General features: G+C 43.1%; 1 protein-coding gene across 5 annotated transcripts in view; it reads left to right on the top strand.

Annotated features, from left to right (window-relative positions):
* Nucleotides 1-12,095, top strand: part of CPNE4 (copine 4) — a 255,178-nt gene that overhangs the window by 26,433 nt on the left and 216,650 nt on the right. Inside the window, exon 1 of one of the 5 annotated variants that reach the window (XM_083468248.1) lies at nucleotides 11,404-11,468. The exons of the other annotated variants lie outside the window; for them this stretch is intronic. The gene's annotated coding sequence lies outside the window, so the exon portion shown is untranslated. Of the gene's footprint in view, nucleotides 1-11,403; nucleotides 11,469-12,095 lie in introns of those variants that run through there. 5 annotated transcript variants of the gene reach the window in all.

Raw genomic sequence — 12,095 nt, 5'->3', positions numbered from 1 at the left:
GAAAAACAACTCATAAGTATTGAAGCAGACCAACAAATGTACATGGAATGACAAAGTTTGCTGGAAAAGCCGGCTCTTGTTGAAACTCCCACGATTCAGGGCTTTGATGCATGTTTCACCTTAATTCTGACAGTAGCAGCTTTCCCCATTTGTAGTTTTCCACTCACAACATGGAACTAGGATAAAAAGAGGCAACGTAGGACATCTCTGCTAGGGAAGGAAAGCAGCTCTGTGGATTAGAGCCTGACTATGATGGCGCCATGCTGGCGCCTGTAGAATCAGCAGCGCCTAGTGCCTGAAATTGCAGAGGTGCTTTTCAAAGCCTCTCTCTTGTTAGGCAAGCCCATAGCAACAGCCTCATTCATGCTAACTGAAACAGCTAAACTCCTAAAATCAAATTCGTTTCTGTTTCCACAGGCACTTTGGTTTAGAGATGGGATAAACAGTTTCAAAATTATTTTTAAAATCCACTTAAAGCTACATGACAAAAATAAGATAATCTGGGGAAAATTCTGCTTGTGGTGCTGCATCCTGCAGAATATTATAGGCTGGTGACCGAAAACCAGGCATTTCCTGCTATTGCCCTGTATTACAGAATGCTCTTCCCTCATCCATATGTGAAGCAGGAATCATCAGCAGCTTTGGATATTATATTACCCAGGCTTTCCCTGACTAATAATATCAACCCCCCTTTTTTAATTTGTTTGAATTCCTTGAAATTTGATTTGTCTTTATATGCTTTTGAGCTACTGTTTTTACTGGGGGCACAACATTTACCGTGCCTCGGGAACCAGCAACCCACCCTATGCCACTGCACAGTATTATATGTTACTGTCATGTTTTTAGATGGGCAATTTTTATAGTATTATTGTTTGCCTTTTTCTTTTTCTTTTTGCTTTTTTGAAGACCACTTGGAGACTGCTTTTGGTATTGAGCAGTAGATAATTATATGAAATAATATGGCAGATTCAGGTAGGTAGCCATGTTAGTCTGACGCAGTCAAAATAAAAATTAAAAAATTGTCCAGTAGCATCTTAGAGACCAACTAAGTTTGTTCTAGGTATAAGCTTTCGTGTGCATGCACACTTCTTCAGATTATATTACCCATGGTCTCTAAGGTGCTACTGGACAATTTTTATTTTTATTTAAATAATATGCCAGTGTAAGGTAAAGGTAAAGGGACCACTGACCATTAGGTCCAGTCGTGGCCGACTCTGGGGTTGTGGCGCTCATCTCGCTTTATTGGCCAAGGGAGCCGGCGTACAGCTTCCGGGTCATGTGGCCAGCATGACTAAGCCGCTTCTGGCGAACCAGAGCAGCACATGAAAGTGCCGTTTACCTTCCCCTGGAGTGGTACCTATTTATCTACTTGCACTTTGATGTGCTTTCGAACTGCTAGGTTGGCAGGAGCAGGGACCGAGCAACGGGAGCTCACCCCGTCACGGGGATTTGAACTGTCGACCTTCTAATCGGCAAGTCCTGGGCTCTGTGGCTTAACTCACAGCGCCACCCGCCAGTATACCTGGGAGTAAATCCTACTACTGGCACTTGTATGGAGTCTGAAGTTGATCATCAAAGTTGACGACTGATTTAAACAAAACATTGTTGTATACATTTCTGACATTCCGTTCTAGAAGAGGCCTCTAGAGATATGCATTGCGCTTAGACTTAGCAAAAATGTGTGAAATCATTGGGAAAACTCAAATTTTTGGGGGCGAGTTAAGATTTTATCCACACAAAACAAAACTGGGTATTTGTTCCAGATTCTGTCACAGGTTTGGCCTGGCTCTACTTAAGTTAATAGAACCAGGGAGACTTGTGCCAGCAAAAGCTGGTGGCACACAGGTGTCTGCGCAATTAGTATTTGCGATGAAAGGGCAATGCCTTTGGGAAATGTCAAAGCATCCCCATTTTGCTTTTCCCATTAATCGGGTTAGAATCTCAGGCTTGACAAGCTGAAAGTGGAGTGGCTGCAATTACATTGGAGTAGCTGGATTGTGCCTTTATCTTTGCAAGTGCACGCTGCGAAGGGAGATGGAGCTGGGAATCAGACGTTTGCCAGGAAAGTAAGAGAGTTGGGAAAGATGATTAAGTGGGAGACAAAAAAGCTGCCTGATGAAAGGAGCTGGGGGTGGGGGTGGAGATCAGGAATATTTTCACTACCCATCAATTTAAACTCATCGACTAATCAATCAATGGCCTTTTAACTAATTAAGTGATAGCATACTGGGTTTTTTTAAAAAAACATTTAGTACACCACCCAGAAGCCTATTTTAGCATTAAAAGGTATATAAATTAATGATGCTGGTGATGATTCAGTGCACAGCCATATATTGCAGATACTATAAGTCACAATTGTTGCCTGAAATAGATTGTATTTCTATTTAGATTTTAGTAATTTTTTTTAAGCTATTCCGTATGTCTTTAAAAAACTTTTATAGGTGACACAAAAAAGGAAGGGTATACAGGATCCCACCCACTAGCAATTCTTTCTAAATGTGCATCTATCCATAAATATTAGCATGTCCACATTTTATGTACATGTTTGCCAACTGGTGGCCTCTGTTTCAGTAATGCATCTGGTGATGCGGAAGTGTCCACCTAATTAAGCCCTGGATTGATTTGGACAGGTCCTGTGAACGGGTTCTGCTCCCAAGGTACCGTATATCAGGCTGACAATTGGGGTGGGGGAGAGAAGGAGGGACGAGGAGAAGGAAGGGCAATGAAGCCTGGCAGGATCGAATTTGGCAGGCCTGACATATCAGTCAAAATTGTGCTGGACGGGTTGATCACGCGGGCCAAAATGCGGGAGTCAGGCCCTTGCCCCATGCAGCACTCTTGCTGAGATCTGCCCTTGTTGCTGCGAGTTCATTGGCTGCTTTCATGCATCAGCTGCATCCAAGCACTGTGGGCTGAGTTCCTTTTTTATTTTAATTTTCTATTTATATTTTTTTCTGTTACTTTTTTTCACATTCATACATTAACCAATACAACCATACATTAATCACTGACTTCCCTTCCCCGCCCCTTCCACAGTTCATTTTAGTTATCTATTACTGCCGCATATTCTAATTACAGTGGTACCTCAGGTTACATACGCTTCATGTTACATACGCTTCAGGTTACAGACTCCACTAACCCAGAAATAGTGCTTCAGGTTAAGAACTTTGCTTCAGGATGAGAACAGAAATCGTGCTCTGGCAGCGCGGCGGGAGCAGGAGGCCCCATTAGCTAAAGTGGTGCTTCAGGTTAAGAACAGTTTCAGGTTAAGTACGGACCTCCGGAACGAATTAAGTACTTAACCTGAGGTACCACTGTACTCCATATTTTTCCCTCTGTCCCATTATATCTCTGCTTAGTTTATACGGCTGAAGTTACTCCAACGTTTTAACCTGTTTACAATAATTCTTCAGATATTCTACTAACATTTCCCAATCTTCCTTGTAAACTCTTTCTTCCTACTTTCTTATTCTTTTACTAGGTTTGCTAATTCTACATACTCCATCAGTTTCATCTGCCCCTCCTTGCTCATTGGTACTGTTCCCTCCCTCCATTTCTGAGCATATAGCATTTGGGCTCCCATAGTTGCATAGAGAAACAAGTTCATTTGATCTCTGGGGACATCTGACCCTATCATTCCTAGAAGAAATGCTTCTGGTCTTTTTACAAAAGACCTTTTATACATTTTTTTCATTTCAGTATATATCACACCCCAGAAGTCCTTAGTTAATTTACATGTCCACCGTGAGGGCTGAGTTCCTGATCACTGGGCTTTGGTGGTGATTCCCTGGATGCTGAGGAAAATGGCTACCATTTTGGGGTTCTCTGAGCTATGTGTCTTCCTTTCCTCTCCTGTGCTGTGTATGTATAGAAAGGACAGGGAACCTATGACCCTCCATGTGCTACTGGACTACAGCTGCCATCATCCTGACAATTGGCTATGTTGGCTGGGGCTGATAGGAGCTGGTGTCCAACCACACATGGAGGACCACACATTTCTAACATATAGGAAACTGTGGCTATTCCTCCACCTGTTGTATCAGCCTGCACCTCCCATAACTGGAGTACCAGCTTCCTTGACCCAGTTTGAATGGGTTTGGAGGAAATTCAAGTTGGCTCTCAGACTGTAATATAAAATGTCAGTCTAGGTATTCACACCTGGGTCCCACAAGGAGCTTAATGAAGGCACATCAACCAGTACTTCTGAGTCAGATCTATAAATGAAGAAGAACAATATGCTTGGTTCTATGTTGCAGTTTACAACCCTTGATGCATGTCAGCAGCAAGTACCGTCTGCTGAAATTGCCTGGAGGCCTCAGTGAAAAGATCTGCCACAGTAGGTTGGTGTCAGGTTACAAAGTACATTTGCTACTAAGGGCTTGTGCACACAAACTTTAATGTTTTCCTCCTCTACTTTTCAAAAAACAATCACGCCCCATGATGCCCAAGGGTCTCTATATCCCCAGTCCTTATATCCCATATAAACTTTGAAATTAACTCTTTGATTCTGTAACTGGCGAGGGCCAAGTTGTCCACTCTTCTCACCCCACAGAAACCGCTTCCAATAGGAAGGAAACTAAAAACAGGAGAATGAAGGCTTACGATGTGACTTATTATGCAGATGCTAACCCATGAAGAATTCCCCACACTGTCTCTTGGGGCTGATGACAAGTATGTGGCATCTTTTTCTCACTCTGGCAGTGATTCATAACAGCAACTCAAGACGTGAACATTATGGAGTGGTGTGGACTAGGGCACTTTCTGTGGGACTCTCTCCACTGCCCTACCATGACCCAGAGCTCTACCTCCTCATCTTCAGAGGAAGAGGCCATGGATTCAGAGGAGGAGAATATGCCATCTGAACAAGTCTTTGAGATCCCAGCCTCCTCAGAGGTTCCAGCACCAGAAGAGCCCCTACCAGTGGTGTAGCGTGGGGGGTGCAGGGGGGGCCGGCCGCACCGGGTGCAACATCTGGGAGTTAGGGTTAGGGGGTGCAAATCCACGGGTTAGGGGGCGCAAATCCACGGGTTAGGGGGCGCAAATTACTTGCCTTGCCCTGGGTGCTGACAACCCACGCTACGCCACTGGCCCCTACACTGCTAGCATCTTTCTGGTCTGAAGCATTCATGATGCCATCTTCAGACTCCAAGGATCCGCTATGTCCTCCTGGGTGCTGAGGGAAAAATAATTTGTGTATGCAGTATCAGTGTGAGAAACACATCATTAGAGATCTGAAACCTGACATTTTTGTTTGTTAGTCTTCCATGTATGTCACATCACATTCTTGTCAAGATAATACCTGCTCTAGCACTATTTCCACATCCTGGAAGAGAAAAGAGAGTTTTGTGTGTCTCCCCGTGGGAAATGAAAAGCTGTGGAGAATGAAACCAGCCCAACATAGCCATTATGAGTACTCTTTCTACCACAGAACATCTTTTGTGACTGGGCTGCTGTTATGAAGTATAAAGAAGAAACTGAAGAAGATGATCTATAATGACAAATAGGGTGCTGTCCCACCAACTGCAATCTTTTAACTTATATTGGGCAAAAGATCACATCTTTTAATGAGCATATAAACAGTAGTTTCCAAGCCGGTGTTCTTGAGCCTTGGGGTTTTGGACTACAATTCGCATCATTCTTAGACAGCTTAGCCACTGCACTAGGCATGGAAAGATATCCTGTGCTACCTGATGGGTGAGATCAGTGACCAACTAACGCACCAGGGGGGGTTATGCACACATGGTGATATCTAGCAGCAATCTGCAAACTCTGGTGAAGTTTCTGGTTCAGGGAGGATCAGTTCCACAGAACTGTTTATAGAGCAAGACTCTTGGGCCAGCAGCTGTTCTCCCTTCTCAAACAGGCCTTTCAGGAAGGTGAGGGGGTGGTTAATGGCTGATTCTAATTCTGATCCCCTCCACAGTGTGTAGATGACTTGCTGAGAAACTCATCTCCCTGTGTTGTTTGGAAGTTCATAAGTCACAAATCACCAAGCCTGGTGAGGGTATCAGTGTGTCATCTGAAGAATGTCAGAAGTGCAACTCTATTACGTTAAGGGAAAATTAACTTGCCCATTTATATTAGGCAGCTAGTTCAAAGCACAGAGGATAGAAATGTGTTCAGTGAACCACAACTTCTGAGATGCATTACATAATCCTCCATGGACCGTATATCACAACTGTAAGGAGGAGAATACTGAAAACACACAGGCAGCATGAGCAGAGGCTTAAAAAAAAAGAAAGCAGAATGTTAATCACAAATTTGGCATGCATAGGACTCTAAATTGCTTGGGTCATTATAACCTTATTTCTTCCATCCAGTATAACAAGGGGCTTTTAAGTGAATGGTTTGTGATGATGATGGTGCTCTGATTATTTCTGGCAGAAAAAGAAGAAGCAGTGAGCTGCTTTTGCCTCTGATGAAGCTGCCTGTTGGTTGGGACTTTGGGACGATTGGCTTATTGAAGACTGCAGGTGCTTATTCTAGGAATAAAAGAAAAATGAGGTGTGCTTTCAAAGTCAATAGATACCCTCTCAGTACTCGCAAAAGTCTGTACCCTGCTTAGTGTGCAAATTGTACAAGCATGTCATCATGGTCTGGATTTATGGCTCAATGCTTAGGACAAGAATGGGGAACATGAGCCCCCCCAGATGTTGATGGATTCCCAACTCCCACCAGCCCAAGCTGGCACGGCCAATGCTTTTTAGGCATGGTATTAATTCTTTGCTAATGGGAATCAATAGCAGACAATTGGGTTATGAAACATTCGCCAGCCAGGCAATTATTTGTTTGTTCGTTCATTCATGAAAGCATTTCTAACCTGCCAGTACAGGTGAAAAAACTGCCAGAAGGACTTAGCAAAGGTAAAGGGACCGCTGACTGTTAGGTCCAGTCGCGGACGACTCTGGGGTTGCAGCGCTCATCTCGCTTTATTGGCTGAGGGAGCCGGCGTACAGCTTCTGGGTCATGTGGCCAGCATGACTAAGCCACTTCTGGCGAACCAGAGCAGTGCACGGAAATGCCGTTTACCTTCCTGCCGGAGTGGTACCTATTTATCTACTTGCACTTTGACGTGCTTTCGAGCTGCTAGGTTGGCAGGAGCAGGGACTGAGCAACGGGAGCTCACCCCGTCGTGGGGATTCGAACCACCGACCTTCTGATCGGCAAGTCCTAGGCTCTGTGGTTTAACCCACAGCGCCCCCTGCGCCCCTAAGCTTTGGTGTATTCCAACTCAAATGAAGCCCCATTCCTGGCTATAGTGCAGAACCAGAGTTCCACAGATCACAACAAGCAGAGGGGTCTCAAGACAGGTAGAGCTTTTCCATCAAGGGTGACATTTCATCAACCTTCTCAAAATACACGGATAGGGAACCTGTGGTCCTCTGAGGTGTTGCTGGACTACAACTCCCATCATCCCTGACCATTGGCTGGCATTGATGGAAAAAGGAGCCCCAATCGCACCATCAAAGCCGCAAAGTTCCTGCATTAATGCTTCTATAGAGAACTCCAATTCCAGCCATGTATGGCATTTTGTTTTGTTTTGTTTTCTTTTTTGCAGCTGGCAAGCCCTGCTGTAATTCCAGAGACGTTATTATTACGGGCTACAGTGTAATGGAATGTTTCGGTGATTTTGTTCCATGGTAGTTTGCAGAGAATTCGATTGTGTGCCGTCATTAGGCGTGCAGCGCAAGGGTGGGGAAACTCCTTGCAAAGGACCCAAGGCACAGGCGTGCTCTGCATAAATGTGTGTTGCTTTCTTACTTTATATCCGATGATTGATAAGACGAATCGCAACACCGCCTTTGTGTTTGTGTACCACGCCTATTCCATACACCTACAGCCAGCTCATGAACAACTGATTCACAAATTATAGTCCCTTGCTGGCACTCTGCCACAGCAATAGTATAGAAACAATTTATTGCTGTGTCTTTTCCAATCTTGTAACAAAACCAGGCATAGCAAGGAGCTTCTCCAACTCATGTTGAAAGTAATTGGGCCTTTGCCACTGATTTTGTTTAACCAGAGCAAGGTGGGAAATGGCACTGATCTTATTTAGTTTGCCTCCTCCTGGCGAAATATTTTGTGTGGGTGGGTGTTGCATCATGTCATCTTATTGTGCACTTTCTCTCACCTGCTGGCTGCTGTGATAGTCATAATTCATAATGCTGTACAGCTGGCAGAGAGAGAAAAAGCAAGCTGGGCGTCGTAAAGTCACATTTGCTTGTCATAGGTGGGAAATATATATCTTCTGCCCTGTTAGATGGATTTAAAAGGGTAAGCTACGCAGATGGAACAGCATCATATTAAATTACATATTCTACGGGTTAAATGGAACTGTACTAAATTGCATAATATTATATGGGTTTAACTGAAGTGTATTAAATTACATAACATTATGGACTTAGCTATACAGCTGCAAATACAGCGGTATCTCTAGTTACGAACTTTATTTGTCCGGAGGTCCGTTCTTAACCTGAAACTCTTCTTAACTAGAGGCGTGCTTTCGCTAATGGGGCCTCTTGTTGCCGCTGCACCGCTGGCACACGATATCCGTTCTCATCCTGGGGCAAAGTTCTTAACTCGAGGTAACTCTTCCAAGTTAGCAGAGTTTGTAACCTGAAGCATTTGTAACCTGAGGCGTTTGTAACTTGAGGTACCACTGTATAACGTTTTAAGTGTGTTTTAAGTGCATTATACAAATGTGACACTAGATGGCGATGTTGAGCTTATGGCAAATTCAATATATTTTTCAAAAGATTTTTTTTTTTTTTAATGTGTCCAGAATCCACCTATGAATGGTTATGTTTTCTTACTAGTGAGCTGCCGAAGCTTCCTCAGGCTGTTATAGGGGTTGTTTTGTTTTAAATGCTACAATGTATTTATATTATTGTTTTTAAAATTGTTGTTTCTTGGAAACCGTCAGGGAACAAGCCGCTAACAAGTCTAATAAATAATAATAGTAAGTGTTACCAGCGGGAAGGTAAATGGCATTTCCGTGCGCTGCTCTGGTTCGCCAGAAGCAGCTTAGTCATGCTGGCCACATGACCCGGAAGCTGTATGCCGGCTCCCTCGACAAATAAAGTGAGATGAGCACTGCAACCCCAGAGTTGTTCATGACTGGACCTAATGGTCAGGGGTCCCTTTACCTTTTAACCACAAAATGGAAGTGGGGTGGGGAGAAACAGCTCCATCACCTGTACTGGCTGGTGTGTGCCCTGTAAGGCTTAGGCAGGCGGTAGCTCATTCCTCTGGTACAGACTCCCTCTCTCCCTGACTTCCGTAGGATTGCTCTCCCTGAAATCTGCACAGACTGAATGCTTTTATTATTCAGAGAAAGGCTGCAGAAATCTTCTCTCTCAGCCAGCGCACTGCCCAGATGTGAAATAAATATTTGCAGCTTCTTGACATTTGCCCAAATTCCATTTTACCATTCAAATTCTTAATGACAGGTTTGTAAGTGCAATTTGCATTATGAATGTGACATTTTGTTTCTAACTCCCCGCACTTTCTAGATTAGGGGGCCTGTCATTTTTTTTAAAGAAAAATAGAAATTAGCTGGTGTCGAATATGAAATAAGCCGTCAAATACTAAATAGTTGTAGGGGTGGGTACCAGCCGTAAAATTTGGGAAGCAGCCTGATCTGTTTCAGAGCCACTCATATCTTTCCATCCCAGCTTGTTATTTGGGACTGAATTAGAACAGGATAAAAATGAAACTCTAGTCTCCCCCAACCCTTTGACTATACCAGGGAACCTAAGAATGATAACAGTTCTGTCCGCTCTTTGTAGAAGCATACATTTACAAGCATTGGAGTCCCTCCAAAACTGAGTAAACCTGTCTGATTTTAGGCAGATACATTCAGGGGTTTTCAGACATGCCCTTGTTAAAGTTTTGTTTTGTTTATTTTTTTAAAAAAAACCTTTTATTTTCTGCAAGATTTGGATATAATTTGTAGGCATACTCATCCTTTATGAAGAGGCAAAGCCTGCCATATTTTTGAAAGGCAGTGTAGTAACAGGTAATGAGAGAATTGGAGCTAAGATTCTACCCTGTAGCTTGTTATTGGAGTTACTTTCATTTTCCTACCCATTTGTGTGTTAACCTGTTTCTTGGCCTGACTTGGGACTCAGCTACATTGGCAAAGAAAAAGCACTTTATATGCATTGTATATGCATTATAACACTGTGGCAGCAGATGACGCTGTGGAGTTCCGGTTTTGCCAATCCAATTTCTCATACAAAGTTTACAATGTGTTTAACTGAAACACTTCTTTGATGTGTCTAGAATAGATCCAGCCATAGCTGTCAACTTTCAGATTTGAAAATAAGGGATCAGCAGCCTCGAAAATAAGGGATCAGCAGCCTCACCTGTCCCGGGGACATTCTACAGGATATCTAACAATCCAAGATAGCAGCAGGAAGCAGCAGGAAACGGCGCTGAAATAAGGGAATTTCCCGCAAAATAGGGAAGGTTGACAGCTATGGATCCAGCCTTGGTTGTGAAACTGGATATCCACTGTTAAGTTCTTATTTAATATTAGATAGCGGTACTATTAGTTAACTAACTAGCTAATCAATTCATAAACATGTCTATATACATTTAATCATTTAAAAAATCAGAGCGGTTTATTACAATCATACATAGACCCATACAGTAAATCATACAGTAAAAAAATAAAAATAAATCATAGATCAATTAACTATTACAGAAGGATGTTTTCTCATTTGCCAGCATAAGCTTGGCAGTATAGAAAAGTTTCCAGCCTGGCACTTAAAGGTTAAACAGCTAATAAAACTGTCCTAACAGTTTGCTGTAAGATATTACTGTGTTGAATTAGTTTCTTTATTTTAAATGTCAAGCACTATAACAATACCAAGTATTATTGTTGTTCATTGCGATGACAAACCTAGACAGCATCTTAAAAAGCAGAGACATCACCTTGCCGACAAAGGTCCGTATAGTTAAAGGTATGGTTTTCCCAGTAGTGATGTATGGAAGTGAGAGCTGGACCGTAAAGAAGGCTGATCGCCGAAGAATTGATGTTTTTGAATTATGGTGCTGGAGGAGACTCTTGAGAGTCCCATGGACTGCAAGAAGATCAAACCTCTCCATTCTTAAGGAAATCAGCCCTGAGTGCTCACTGGAAGGACAGATCCTGAAGCTGAGGCTCCAATACTTTGGCCACCTCATGAGAAGAGAAGACTCCCTGGAAAAGACCCTGATGTTGGGAAAGATGGAGGGCACAAGGAGAAGGGGACAACAGAGGACGAGATGGTTGGACAGTGTTCTCAAAGCTACCAGCATGAGTTTGACCAAACTGTGGGAGGCAGTGGAAGACAGGAGTGCCTGGCGTGCTCTGGTCCATGGGGTCACGAAGAGTCGGACACGACTAAACAACTAAACAACAACAACAACAATAATAATATATTTTTGGTACCACTGCTGAGTGGCTTCCAACAGAATATAAAGTAAGTGTTCTGTCAATAGATTTGGTCATACCTTGATTTTTATGTTACTGGCTCTGATATCAGGCAGACTAGAAATTTGGGTGAATTAACTGAAATGTAACAAATCTGGCAAATGTGGAGTGTGACCCGTTCTCTGTCCCTTTTTGGAGGTTTGAGTTCTGTTCTTAACCAATTGCATTGCCTCTTCCGGCTCTTCCTTTCAATCTGTCTCATTTAGAAGTTTGCTCGTTTTGTCAGTTTCTGCCATTTGATGCAGAGAGCAGAGCTGCAATCTTTCAGTCGGTTAGTTACACCCACTTGAAGCACATTGATTTTTTAGCTTCAGGTCAAGTGGCAAGGTGGCAAACGACAGCTGGGCACTGCTGCTCATGCAGACGCTCCTCTGAAACAAAAGGCATATCTGCTGCACACATAAATGATTTGTAGGATTGCAGGGGAAAGGGTTGATCGTGGGCTTCATAATGTTAGTTTGCATTTCTTAGTGCAAAAGGTATTGATCTGTTGTGTAGAGATCTTTCCTATTCTGATTAATACAGAAGGATTCAGGAAGCTACTGGAAGGTTTCTTCTCTGTGTGAAAGAAGGTTCTTGTTTGGGTTATATCCAGTACTTTTTTCTAAAAAAAAAA

The sequence above is a fragment of the Podarcis liolepis genome, assembly GCF_965112155.1.
Source record: "Podarcis liolepis genome assembly, chromosome: 12".
In the NCBI taxonomy this organism is placed as follows: domain Eukaryota; kingdom Metazoa; phylum Chordata; class Lepidosauria; order Squamata; family Lacertidae; genus Podarcis; species Podarcis liolepis.
The sequence above is the reverse complement of the archived record's forward strand: the minus strand, read 5'-3'. Positions and strand labels throughout refer to the sequence as shown.